The sequence below is a fragment of the Urtica dioica genome, chromosome 4, assembly GCF_054948205.1.
Source record: "Urtica dioica subsp. dioica isolate 48M chromosome 4, U.dioica_male_clone48M_v1_H2, whole genome shotgun sequence".
Taxonomy (NCBI): Eukaryota; Viridiplantae; Streptophyta; class Magnoliopsida; order Rosales; family Urticaceae; genus Urtica; species Urtica dioica.
The window spans coordinates 12,239,968-12,254,575 of record NC_142759.1 but is presented as its reverse complement, the minus strand read 5'-3'; positions in this window follow the sequence as shown (position 1 = coordinate 12,254,575).

The following is a 14,608-nucleotide window of genomic DNA, read 5'->3' as shown; positions in this document are numbered from 1 at the left end:
TCGGTGGAAATGGTAGCATTAATGTCGAGTCGCCTAGTGTCGAGCAAGTGAAAGAGAATCTCAACGCGAATGTTGTTGATGATAAAGAGATGGCAAATGTTGAAGAACACGTCAATGAAGCGGTCTCTTTAGGTATGTTCAATTTTTTTTTTATCTATTTATTAAAGATAAATGTTTTGGTATTAAGTTATTGATAAAATTCTTGATTCGCTTAGAACACGACGATGTTGACGATCGTCCGAAGATCGATCCTATCATTGTTGATGATCGTCCGAAGATCGATCCTATTGTTGTGGAAAAACCAAATAGTGTCCGTGCTAGTTGCTCTTTGAATCCAACCACGCCGGTGACACCGAGTTCGGATGAAAGCGTCGAGTGTCTTCTTTTCATTGATGACACCGAGTTCGGAGGCACAATTCATGTTGCAAATGGGCGAGCGTACATGAATGGAGGCGTAGTTCATTTCTCACCTTTGGAGGAAGGAAACGTACGCGTGGCCGTTTTGGGGGTTTTGATTAAAAAAGCAAAATTGCCAATTCCCACCGAAGAAGCTCAAACCGTTGAAGATGCTATAGGCGGGTTTGTCTCGTGGCCGAAGAGACTCATGGAAATTGACTCGGGAATAGAGAGTCGCGGTCCGGTTGTCAAACAACTCTCAAAGCTCGGTTTTGAGAGTGAAGCTAGCATCGATGATGCTAAGAAGATTCCGTACAAGGTGATTAATCCAAAGTATCGATTGCTCGCTCAACATGCCAACAAAGTAATGTTACCGGAAGGGGATGTGATTATGGTCAATGTTAGTCCAAGTCTCGCGGCTATCCCGATTCCGGTGTCATTTGAAGACATTTCCGATTTTTTGCAATACTTGGAAATTGGCGCGGGGAGCATAACGGTTTATATGGAGTAAGAGTTTTCTTTATATGCGTTTTTTAATATCAATATTCAATATTTAGTGTTTTGATCAACTAAATATTTGTTTGTCATAGCTATCTACGATCGAGGCTAGAAAAGGCGAAGAAGACTCGAAATTTTTGTTTTATAAATCCGAGCTTAAGTTCGTATATACAAAATGACGACGAGGAGGCTTATTTGTCAAAACGAGTCAAGGACGTTGGAAACGTGGTACGACATTGCAAATTTGGTGAACTAGTTTTGATGCCGTATAACAAAGGTGCGCATTGGATGCTCGTTGTCCTCGACCTTTGGAGAAATAGCGCTATGTTCTTTGACCCGTTGAGAAATAAAATCCCAACGGATTTAAATCGATTGATAAAAAGGTAATATTTTGATTTCTTAAATAATTTTTATTATAAACCGTTCTAGATGTTTTTTCTCTTATAATCTCCGTGTTATATAGGGTTCTTGTTGATTTCAAGCTCGAGCATCAAAACGCCAATAGTAACGGGCAATCAACGTACATCAAGGCTTGGGACGCTCCGAGACAAACGGGAAACACGGAATGCGGGTATTTTGTCATTTCTTATATGCGTGATATAGTCGTAGGAGGTGTAGGAAAATTAGAAAATAAGAAATCCTATACAAAAGAGGATTTAGAGAGAGTTAGGGAAGAATGGGTAACTTATGTACAAACATTTATTAACTGTGACGATTAGCTAGTTTTTTCGAAGATGTATATATTAGATTTTGAATGTTTTAAAGATGAGGATATTTGAGATGAATGTATATATTAGATATTTTTTGTATTGAAGATTATTTTCAGGTGCTAGTATCGTGTAAAAAACAAATTGTGGATTGAAAATAAATGATTCTCGCCGCGGCGAACTATACTTCTCGCCGCGGCGAGACAAGATACCGAGAGCAAGCAAATTAGAAATCTTAGTCTCGCCGCGGCGAGATTTTTTCTTCGCCGCGGCGAGTTTTTAAAAAAAAATTCATCGCCTTCCTACAACGCATTATATCCATTGTAGAATCATCTCGCCGCGGCTAAGATTTGACTTCGCCGCAGCGACTTTCTCGCCGCGGCGAAGTATATTTTTCGCCGCGGCGACGTGCTTCTACAACGGATTGAATATCCGTTGTAGAATATTCTCGCCGCGGCTCGGAACGTACCTCGCCGCGGCAAATAACTCGCCGCGGCGACGTATAATTCTAGCCGCGGCGAGGACCTTCTACAACGGAAAATCAATCCATTGTAGAAGCACGTCGCCGCGGCGAAAAATATACGTCGCCGCGGCGACATGTGTGAAAATATTTTAAAATTACACAATGGAATTAGACCGTTGTAGAAGCTTCTACAACGCTTAAGATTCCGTTGTAGAAGCGTAGTTTCTACAACGGATAATTAAGCGTTGTAGAAAGCTGTTGGATTCTACAACGGATTTTTAAGCGTTGTAGAAGCTTCTACAACGCAGGATTCTACAACGCTTAAGAAGCGTTGTAGAATCATTCTACAACGTTTTTTAAGCGTTGTAGAATCCTATTTTTGTAGTAGTGACTTCAATTACTTTTCTTAGATTTATCTCATTAAAATTGTAATTTTTCATTGCACTTTATATTTTATTCTTAAGTTTCCATACGTAATAAGATGATATACTATTAATTAAAAAAATATTTTGAAAAATACTATATGTTTACAAATTAAAATTAAATTTTTATTATGATACATTTTGAAATTTATGTATCTATCTAAAAATCAATTATTACTAATATTTTACGAAATAACATATTAGATTATTAAAATACCCTTTAATGATAAATAAAAGGGCCGGCTAAAGAACTAGCCAAAATGACACCCCCACTTTAAAATTATAGCCAAACTATTAACATATTTAGGAAAATAGCCAATTTATCATGACAACATTCCAATATTCCAATTATACCCTTAGGTTAATATTATTAACTATCATAGTAAATAATATCATCCATAACAAAAAAAATTAGTAAATCTAATTAACAATAACAAAAACTACATTAAATCTTATTTGTCGTAACAAGAATAATAGTAAATATTATTTACCGTAACAAGAACAATAGTAAATCTTATTTACCGTAACAAGAAAACAATAAATTTTATTTACCGTAATAAGAACAACAGTAAATCTTATTTACCATAACAAGAACAAAAGTAAATTTTATTTACCGTAACATTTTGTAGTTAATCTAACAAGAAAAGTATCAGAGATGATGACTAGTTAATCTAACGGTAAATATGATTTACTAACTATTTCCGTGAACAATCGAGGACTAACAATTCGACAGTAAATCATATTAACCATTGAGTAAATCATTCGTTTCTATGGTACATATGACTAGTCAATCTAACAGTAAATACGATTTACTAATTATTTCCGTGAACAATTGTGGACTAAAAATCCGACTGTAAATCATATTAACCATTGAGTAAATCATTCGTTTCTATGGTAAATATGACTAGTTAATCTAACAGTAAATACGATTTACTAATTATTTCCGTGAACAATCGAGAACTAAAAAAATCCGACAGTAAATCATATTAACCATTGAGTAAATCATTCGTTTCTATGGTAAATATAACAGTAAATCCTACTTCCGCAAGTCCGTCGTCGAGAACTTCCATGCCTCCATCGCTAAGACCTTCCCAATCATACAGGAGATCAAGTTCTCCGGCGTCGAGCTCCCGGAGTTCCGGCAATCTCTGCTCGACAGGTTCTCCGAAACCCTCCGCGAAGGTCTCAAGCTCGTCGACACGGCTCTCCGTTCAAATCACTACAACGTCTATAAGAACTACAAACTCACGCAGAAGATGGAGAGGAAGGTGAGGAAGGTGAAGGAAATGTTGATCGGAAGGGATGACCTAAGCTTTAAACCCCACAACAACGTATAAATAGAATACATATTTACCAACCGATCCTGAAGATTAACTTGATTCTAGGTTAGTTAATCAGATTAACTTACTTAGTAAACTAGATTAACTATCATATTTACCAACCGATTTAAACATTTGCTTAATTCCATGTTAGTTAATCAGGTTAACTTACTTAGTAAAATAGATTAAGTAACATATTTACCAACAGATCATATTAACTTACTTAGTAAAATAGATTAAGTAACATATTTACCAACAGATCATATTAACTTACTTAGTAAACTAGATTAACTTACATATTTACCAACCGATTTATACATTAGCTTGATTCCAGGTTAGTTAATCAGGTTAACTAACTTAGTAAACTAGATTAACTAATATATTTACCAACAGTTTGTGAAAATTAGCTTGATTATAGGTTAGTTAATCAGATTAACTACAAAAGTAAATTAGAGCTTCAGTCAATCAATGCGTTCAAACAGATCAGTGAATCAAACAAATTTGAAGGCCAGATCGACCGGGAGTGCGCGCGACGGAACCGATGACCGGCGAAGGCTGGGAGCAAGCCGCGTCGGAGCGATTGGTGGCGCGAGCGAAGGAGATCGTGTCCGGCGAGGGCTAAGAAGTGCAGAACCGAGCGACCAGCGCGCCAGATCGGGCGCGATTCCTAGATCTAGATCTAGAAATCGCGAGGACGAGGCGCGCGACGATCTTGAGCTTGAGCTTGGAAGCACGCCGGCTGGAGGAGAGTGGGGACTTGGTGGCTGCGCCGTGGACTGTCTCAGCGACTTCGTCTCCCTCACCGTGGACCCGAAGGTCCACCCTGACGAGGTCTCCATAGCCAGAATCAGCGGCGACCATGCCGCCAAGCTCAGCCAAAACCCGCTGTGGGACTGCGCGGGAATCGCTGCCATCGAGGTGATGAAGTCACTCGGCGTCCGCTCCGTGGGGCTCTCCCTGACGCTCAAGAAACGCCTCCCACTGGGAAGCGGCCTCGGATCCAGCGCCGCGAGCGTCGCCGCCAGAAATTAGTCTCCGAAGAACCCTAGATGATTCGAATCTTTTAGGCGAAATCAAGAAAAGAAAAAAAAGGACTGAGATCGAACCTGAAGGATTGGCTTTCGAAAGGCCTTTTTGACCTCGGATACAGAAGCGTCGTGTTCGATCCTCAGAGTCTTGTAGGAATCGGCAACGACATGCGAATAGGAAGCTCGGCGGAGTCTTGGCTGTGCTCGTTTGGAGTTGCGTAGGTCTTCCCGAACCGCTTCTTGAAGAGCGAGAAGTGGTGGTGCTCGTCTACCACGCCTTCGGAGTCCACGACCTGCCTGATGAGAGCATCGTCGCCGTCGGAATCGCCGGAGAGAATCTCCAACGAGGCGTAGCAGAGGAGAAAAAAGGAGAGCGATGGAAAGAGATAATTTCCGACGAGTCGTGGCAAAGGAGAAAAGAGAGAGAGAGAGAGAGAGAGAGAGAGAGAGAGAGAGATGGGAAGAGAGAATCTTTGACGAGGTTTGTGGACGAGCTGATTTGGGAAAACTGATTTGGACGATGCTGGTGGAGGTATTTTTGGTAACTGAATTTCACATTGGCTATTGTTTTAAATAAGTTAATAGACTGACTATAATTTTAAATTACTCCTTATAATCAGGCTAGTTCTTAACAATATGTGCAACTCGGGCATGGCATTTGTCATCTAAAGATAAATAAGTAAAAATGTATTAATTACAGCATCAAAATGTTAGGCAAATGAGCTGACGGTCCCAAGTGTTAGAGTTAGTTGTTGTATAAAGTTTTGCTGAGTTTGGTAAAATTAATTAGAAACTATTGTAACTAACCAATAAATTATAATTGTATGAGTTGATAGTTGATGTATAGGATTTAGATGACAAATGGGATCGTGAATTTTGTAACAACATAAATTTTGATTATTATTGGCTAATCATAAGTTTTGTAATAGTGCAAAGGACCCAATTCAAAGCTAACAATTCAAATTGGTTTTTATTTTTTATTTTTTTTTTATAGGTAGTGATGCGGCCCAATCTGGAGACCCGACCCAATCCATCAAGAAGCAAGCGCTAATCTTTGACGGACCATAACTTCGGCCTCGGCGTCGAAACGGATCCCCATACAAGCTCTACGCCAGGGATAGTTGCCGATCCCAAAAAGGGTATTGACATTTTTAGGAGTAAATTATGGTGTTTGGACATATTACTATCTTTTTTGAAAAATGACACATCTAGGAATGTTCAAATGAAAGAGAAATATAGTCAAAAGAAAGATAAATAAAATTTATCTAATGTACCCTTGTTTTTTTTTTTTGTCTATTTACTACTTTATTCCACTTAATATTAAATATTTAAAAATTATCAACCAATCAATACAATTTTTCTCTCTCTCTTTGACCCCACCATTTTTTCTCTCTCCTCATCTCTTCTTCCCATATCAATTTTCCTCTTCATCCTTCTATTTCTCTATTCCTCCATCTTTTTATCTATTCTTTTTTTACTTATTTATTTTTATTTTATTTTTTTCTTCTATACTTTATTTTTTTCTTTCTTTGTAGCAGTTTTTTTTTGTTATTTCTTTTTTTTTCCCTACTGTTATACATATGTTTTATCTAAAAAATACATTTATAAAATCTTGTTTTAAAGTTTGAAATCTGAAAAACGAAATTCAATTTTTTAAAAAAATCATGGTAATGTTGTACATATGTTTTATCTGAAAAATACATTTATAAAATCTTGTTTTAAATCTTGAAATCTGGAAAACGAAATTCAATTTTTTTTTAAAAAATCATGGTTTTGTTTGTGATTAGTACATAACTAATTCATCTTATTTAGTGAATATTAAGTAACTACTGATTCACCTTATTTAGTGATTAGTACGTAATTAATTCACCTTATTTAGTGAGTATTAACTAATTCACATTATTTTGTGACTATTAAGTAACTAATTCACCTTATCTAGTGAGCCACTCAACCGTTGTCCAGATCTTGTAGAACCAATTCTTCAATGCAATGATTTCAACACGAAAATCGAAAGGTGGTCGTAATTCTTTTTCAGCTTCGTTGTACATAACTTTAGCTCTCTTTTTTAACAGCAAATATTACATATATGAGGATGCTTTGATGGATTGGGAAATCCTCTTGTAACCTTTTAGAAGATCTTCAGCTCATGTGTTGGAGTATAGAATACTAGAGCCCGCCTTACTTGTGTGATCTTTCCGGGGTGTCATAAAGTGAAATAAACACAAATATCACTATCTTTGCTATATAAGTAACTAACATATAAGCACCCCTCCAGCCGCCGGTGAATTAGCTCCAAACATGTAACTAAAATATGTATATTAGTTACATACACGTAACTAATATATGTTTACAAGAATGTAATTTTGTGTATTAGTTACGTATATGTTACTAAGCATGACGTAAGGCTGAATTAGTAACTACGTTATGTGAATTAGTAACTGATGTGTAACTAATTTACCTTATTTTGTGACGGTTAAGTAACTAATTTACCTTATTTATTGATTATTTAGTAAATAATTCACATTTAGCGACAATTACGTAACTAATTCATCTTGATTAAGTGACTTTCAACTAATTCATCCCTTGTGGACTCCTCTTCTGCGCATGTTGGTTCCACTCCGAGCACCAGAGAGAGTGGTTTTCCGTGAATTGAAGATCCAAAAGCAGCTCTCGTGCCGCCTGCGATGAATCGTGATTCTGATATCTCCGATAACATCTCTAAAGAGTCTCATCTGCTTTCTGGAGAACCATCTCATATCACCAACGACAGAAACATATCTGACACAAGTGAGAGTGAGTCCCCTCTAGTCGCCGATGAACCGAGCACCCCTCCAATCGTCGGTAAATTAGTTACAAATATGTAACTAAAATATGTATATTAGTTACATACACGTAACTAATATATATTTACAAGTATGTAATTTTGTGTATTAGGTACGTATATGTTACTAAGCATGAAGTACTGTTGAATTAGTAACTTAGTTATGAGAATTAGTTACTAACGTTTAACTAATTTACTTTATTTAGTGACTGTTAAGTAACTAATTTATCTTATTTTGTGATTATTAACTAATTCACCTGATTTAGTGACTAGTACGTAACTAATTCATCTTATTTAGTTACTTCTAACTAATTCATCCTTTGTAGACCCTCTTTTGACTAGTACGTAACTAATTCATCTTATTTAGTTACTTCTAACTAATTCATCCTTTGTGGACCCTCTTTTGCGCATGTTGGTTCCACTCCGAGCACCGAAGAGAGTGGTTTTCAGGGAACTGAAGATTCGGTTGGCGGCTAACGGAGCACCCCTCCAGCCGCTGATGAATAAATTACAAACATGTTGTTAAAATATGTATATTAGTTACATACACGTAACTAATATATATTTACAAGCATGTAATTTTGTGTATTAGTTACGTATATGTGACTAATAAATATTTATTAATTAGGAACACGTAACTAATATATATTTATTAGTTACATATACATAACTAAAATCTGTTTTTTAGTTACAATTTTTTTTTTGTATAGGAGCGACTGTCATCGGTGCACGAGTTTGAGGTCATTGCACTACAATAAATATGACATTTAGCTACGAAACTATTAGCGACGACTTAATCGTCGCTAATATATCGTCGCTAATCATGCTTTTAGCGACGAAATTATCGTCGCTAATTATTTGGTGCCAAAACTTTTAAAGTTTGGCGGCAAAGATAATTAGCGACAATAATTTCGTCGCTAATTGTTTTTTGTCGTCGCTAAGTTCGCGGGAAATGATTTAGCGACGATAATATCGTCGCTAAATTGTTTTGAATTCATTTAGCGACGATATTATCGTCGCTAATAATTTCGAATTAATTTAGAATTTTTACGAATTTTAAAGAGGAAAAAATCCCTCCAATTTAATTAAAACAAAATGATTTAGCGACGATATTAGCGACGATTAAATCGTCCCTAATAGTTTTCCTACATATTTATTTTAAATTTTGACGAATTTTGAAGAGGTAAAAATCCCTCCAATTTAATTAAAATGAAATGATTTAGCGACGATTGAATCGTCTCTAAATATGTAGGAAAACTATTAGGGACGATTTAATCGTCGCTAAATGCCTGGTTATGAACTGAAAATGTAAGTTCATTTAGCTACGAAAGTTAACCATTTAGCAACGATTTTATCGTCGGTAAATGTGTTTAAATACCAGGTCGCGCATAAGTTTTCCCCATTTCATTTCGTGACCTAAATCTGATTTTTCCTCTCTCATCCGCCGAATTCTCGCCCATTTCCTCCTCTCCCGCCGTCCGCCGTGTGCCGTCCTCCGCCGTGTGCCGCCGACGTTGTCCTCGTCCTCCCCGGTTAGTATCTCTCTCCTCACTTCTCTCTCTCCTCACATCTCTCTCTCGTCACTTTTCTCTCTCTCCTGCCTGCAGCGTCTCCGCCGTTCCTCCGCCGCTCCGCCGCCGACGCCGTCCTCGTCCTCTCGGTCCGGCTCTTCCTCCGCCTGCACGGTAAGTTTATATATATATATATATATATATATATATATATATATATATATTAGTTATAAATATAAAGGAATTAGTTATATTTACATAATTTAGTATAAATATTTATGGATTGTGATGTTGTTACTTGGATTCATGGATTAAGAACATTGTTTGGAGTTTTTCTTGAGATTTTGGCCGAATTTACAACAAGTTAGGGTTTATGTGGATTTTTTATTTGGGGGTTTAGTCGCGGACGTGTATTAGTGATTCTTGGGTTGGTTTATGATTAAATTTGTGATTGTTATGGATTTTTGAACGAGTTTGGTATGGTTTTTCATATTTTTGACGGGTTTGGTTTAAAAATTTTGGTGTTTGGCTGTGAGTTTGTGAACGTTGATGTTTCCGTGGTGGTTAGCTTGAGATGATGTTAATTTTGTATTTCCTTAATTGAACTGAGGATTCAGAATGATTTTTTTATGTACGGAATCTTATTTCAGTTTTGGTAATGGTTGTTCGTCAAGGCCTCGGCGGCGTGACTTAGAGGCAGAGAAGAAGAAAAGCGACCCGAGGATTGTAAAGAAGAACGTCGGAGACCACGTTAAGGCAATGAATCTTTGATTCCGTTTTCTTTTGTTCGAGTTTCAGAATTGGAAAATTTGATTTGGGATAGTATGATCTGATAATGGATTTGAGTTGTTTGATGAAAATTACTTCGCTCGTTGTAAGCTGGCATGACTATGGTTTTGTGATTTAGACTCGTTTATGAGTTTTGGGATTTAAAACTCAGCTTTAATTTAACGTTTAATTTCTCGGTTTTAGTGTTTTCTAGGTTTCTCAAAAACGAAAAAAAATTAAAAAAATTAATAATTAACGATGAAAAAAATTAATAATTTCAAAAACAAAAAAAAAATAACAATTTAATAATTAGCGACGATAAAATCGTCGCTAAATATATTTCACAAAATTAAAAAAAAAAAATTGTTTATACATTTAGGGACGACTTTATCGTCGCTAATGTCGTCGGTAAATATTTAGCGACGATTATTTCGTCGCTAAATATATTTAGGCACGGACATTTAGCGACGATAAAAATCGTCGCTAAAATCGTCGCTAAATAGATTTAGCGACGATTATGGGGTTATTAGCGACGAAAAAAATCGTCGGTAATGATGAGATTTGTTGTAGTGTTGATAGAGATAGTCAGTCCTGAGCTATAAATGTGACGATTAAGACATGCTCATGGGCTGTAAATTTGACGAATAAGACATGCACGTGAAGAGTAATAATCTAGGCATATGTAGTGCTAATAAATAAGGTATACATCAAAGGAATAAATCAAAGGGATAAATAAGACAAAAAAAAATAAATAAGATATACATCAAAGGAATACATAACTTTGTGACTATTAAGTAACTAATTCACCTTATTTAGTGGCTATTAAGTAACTAATTCACTTTATTTAGTGACAGGTACGTAACTAATTCATCTTATTTAGTGCCTTTTAAGTAATTAATTCACTTTATTTAGTGACTAGTAAGTAACTAATTCAACTGACGTGTAACTAATTTACCTTATTTAGTGACTATTAATTAACTAATTTACCTTATTTAGTAACTAATTCACCTGATTTAGTTACTTTTAACCGATTCATCCCTTGTGGACCCTCTTCTGCGCATGTTGGTTCCACTCCGAGCACTGGAGAGAGTGGTTTTTTGGGTACTGAAGATCCAGAAGCAGCTCCCTTGTCGCCTGTGATGAATCGTGATTATGAAGAGTCCCCATGTTGCCTGCCGCCGAACCATCTCATATTCGCAACGACGGAACCAAATCTGACACAAGTGAGAGTGTATGTGACTAATAAATATTTATTAGTTACGAACATGTAACTAATATATATTTATTAGTTACGAACATGTAACTAATATATATTTATTAGTTATATATATGTAACTAAAATTTTTTTAGCTACAAGTTTGTAACTAAAATCTATTTTTTCGACGTTGTATAGATGCGACCGTCATCGGTGTACGAGTTTGAGGTCATTGACGATTAAGACATGATCTTGGGCTGTAAATTTGATTAATAAGACATGCACGTGAAGAGCAATAATCTAGACATATGTATTGAATTTGTAATTGAATTTGAATCTCCTCTCGATAAAGAGCAAAGATCTCAGTATGCATGCTACTAAACTCTTTTTCCAAGTTTGCTAATCTCTCCTGAAGTAAAGGAACATTAAGTCTATGAATTAGTTACAAACATGTAACTGATATATAAAAATTTGTTACATATTCGTAACTAAATCTATAAATTAGTTACAAACATGTAACTAATATATATTTATTAGTTACATATTTGTAACTAAAATATGTGAGTTTGTTACAAACATGTATTAGTTACATCATAGGTATTCTTGTTGAAATTCGAGTTATTAATGCATTATGTATATTGTTTCATGAATGTATAATGGGCGTAGGATGAGTTCTCGCATATGATGCCTATGGGTATTAGTTCTTTATATCTTCTTGTATTTAGTTCCGGGGGAATACGTGTAAAGAGAGCAAGTTGGAGTATAAGGTATAGAGCCTAAGCGCGGTGGGGTGTGACAAAGGACGTAAAATCAAGTCTTAATTCACAATTTGCGACTAATTTCAGAGAACTAGTTACAAGTTTGTCATTAATTTCAAAATTAAGTGATGTAGTGACAAGTTTGTCACTAATTTCAGAGAATTACAAATTCTTCATTAATTTCAAATAATTAGTTACAAATTCGTCACTAATTCTTGAGAATAAGTTACAAGTTTGTCACTAATTTATTGATGAATATGATTGGAATATATATTTTTAATTAATCCATTTAAAACAGCGATAACTTTGTTTGTAACTAATACACAAAATTTAGTGACAACTTTGTCACTAAATCAATGTAACCCTTAAATTACAAAATTTACAAATGTAACCCTTAAATTTGTAAAAGAAAATGCACTTGGATGTTGGATCTCAGTTAGAAGTTATCAATCATGCATAACACCACACATACACTATTCAAGAACTGAAATCGGTTTGAAAGACATAGATAAATCCACAATGAAAGGTTTTTTTTTTATTGACACAATACAATACGAACAACAAGTTGGCAAATTTTGAACATCAATAAATGTACCCAAGCTCACATGAATGAATTTAGCTAATACTTGAACTATAAATTGCACTGGTTTCAAGTTGGACAATTTGATCAAAAACAACCTTAATCGCCTCTTCCCGGATATTTGATCGCCATGCTTATGATCTTCACCCGTGGTTTCACGTTTTCTGCTTAACATTGAAAAAAATCTATGTACAATTCTTGAGGCAAACCCATGAAGAAGCTATGTAAAAGAATAATTCTAGTAAATAAAGCAAGATTCTTCAGCCAATTTTATCCTATTCAAAGTTGATGAAAATACTCTTTGTTCTTTAATTCTTTTGTGAGTTGATGAAAATACTCTTTGTTCTTTCAATTCTTTTGTCACTAACTCACTGGAATTAGTTACAAACTTTCAACTAATTTTATATAATTAGTTACAAACTCGTCACTAATTTCATAGAATCAGTGACTAACTTGTAACTAAAACAAGAGAATTAGCGACAAACTTATAACTAAACACTATTTGTAACTAACTACATGGAATTTAGTTACAAGTTTGTCAATATAACCAGAGAATAGTTACAAACTTGTAACAAATGATAAATCTCAATGTTCCCGAATCAGCAAAATAATATGAAACATTGCTCTCTAGATCACCTATGCATTAGTATTTTATTCCTATAGCCACAAACATGTTAACTAGAAATACATAGCTTTCATACAAAATATAATTATATTTACCAAACAAATGACATTAGGATTTCAGATCTCGCAATAGAATGAACAAAACTCAGATCTCGCAATAGAACGAACAAAATAGGCATCAGGAAACAAAAAGGGAAATAAAACGAGCTTCTCAAATCGGTAAAGAAAATGGAACACAGATCAGGGATCGAGATGCTCACCAAGCTCCGTTGGAGCTTAAAGGGCGAGATCAGAGAGAGACTGAAGCTCTTGTGGAAGCCACCATTAAAGATGAATCGAACGAGGCTAGAGAGAGAGAAACAAAAGAGTGACAGGAATGAAGCCAATTGATTTCATAAAATAAAATTCTTTGAGACAATTCTTCAAACACATGGCGCTGGAAAAATGAAATCAAACAAAACACCAACAAAATGACAAGCCTAATTTCTCAAAGCTACGGCCACAGAACATATTCAAACAAAAATCATAGACAGAGAGAGCTCAGGGTAATGAGAAAGGCGTAGCGGAGCTCTTGAGTGTATGTACCGGAGAAGAAGAAGCGGAAAAATAAGAAAATAAAAGGAAAAAAATGAGACCAACAAAATCCAACAAAAATCCGTCTAAATTCTTGAGCGAGAAGAAACGAATCCTACCTCAACAAACTCCGGTGATACTACTTAGTGAATATGCCGTACGACCTCCTCCTTGCGACGACTGGTCTATCACCATCGGAATCAGCCCGTACCTGCGCCGACCGACCTGAACGTGTTCTTCGCCACTCTGGACATTGCGCTTCTCATCTCATCATCATCGATGGCGGAAGGAGGAGACAATGGAGAACGAGTAAGAAGTGGAAGTAAGAGAAGCCGGAGGAAGAGAGAGAAGGTCGGAGAGAAGGAGATGGATCGTACCTTTTTTCAATGGGTCTGACAGATGGTATATAAGGTAGTATTAAAATAAGATTAAGATGGTGTTAAAAAAAAAAAAAAAAAGGAAAAGAGGGTATTAAGGTCTTTAACTAAGTCAAAGGTAAAGTCAAGGTCCTAAATGTGCCATTTTTCAAAAAAGAAAGTAATGTGGAAAGTGGCACTAATTTACTCCTAGTTATGACAAATTCTAATCCCAAAACGAATTTCAGTCCCAAAAAACAATGTTTAGGGCACTTTCGGCTTATTTGAAGTTTTATGTCGTTTTTTTTTTTTTTTTTTTTTTTTTTTTTTACCTTTTCCTTGTCATTTTGTTTGTGTTGTCTTTTGGATTTTAGGGTTTTTGAGCAAACTGTTTAAGACTCTATTTCATGAGTTGTAAGGGGATTTTGGCGTTCAGAAAACAAACCTCTTATTCCCATTTTTGAAATTCATCCTGAATTCGTGTTGGAACCCTAGAATCTGGTATTTATCGGATTGAATCAGAAGAATCCGAGTATACATGCAGCTATCTTACTATCATTTTGGCTATTGAGTATAGGATTTACATAGA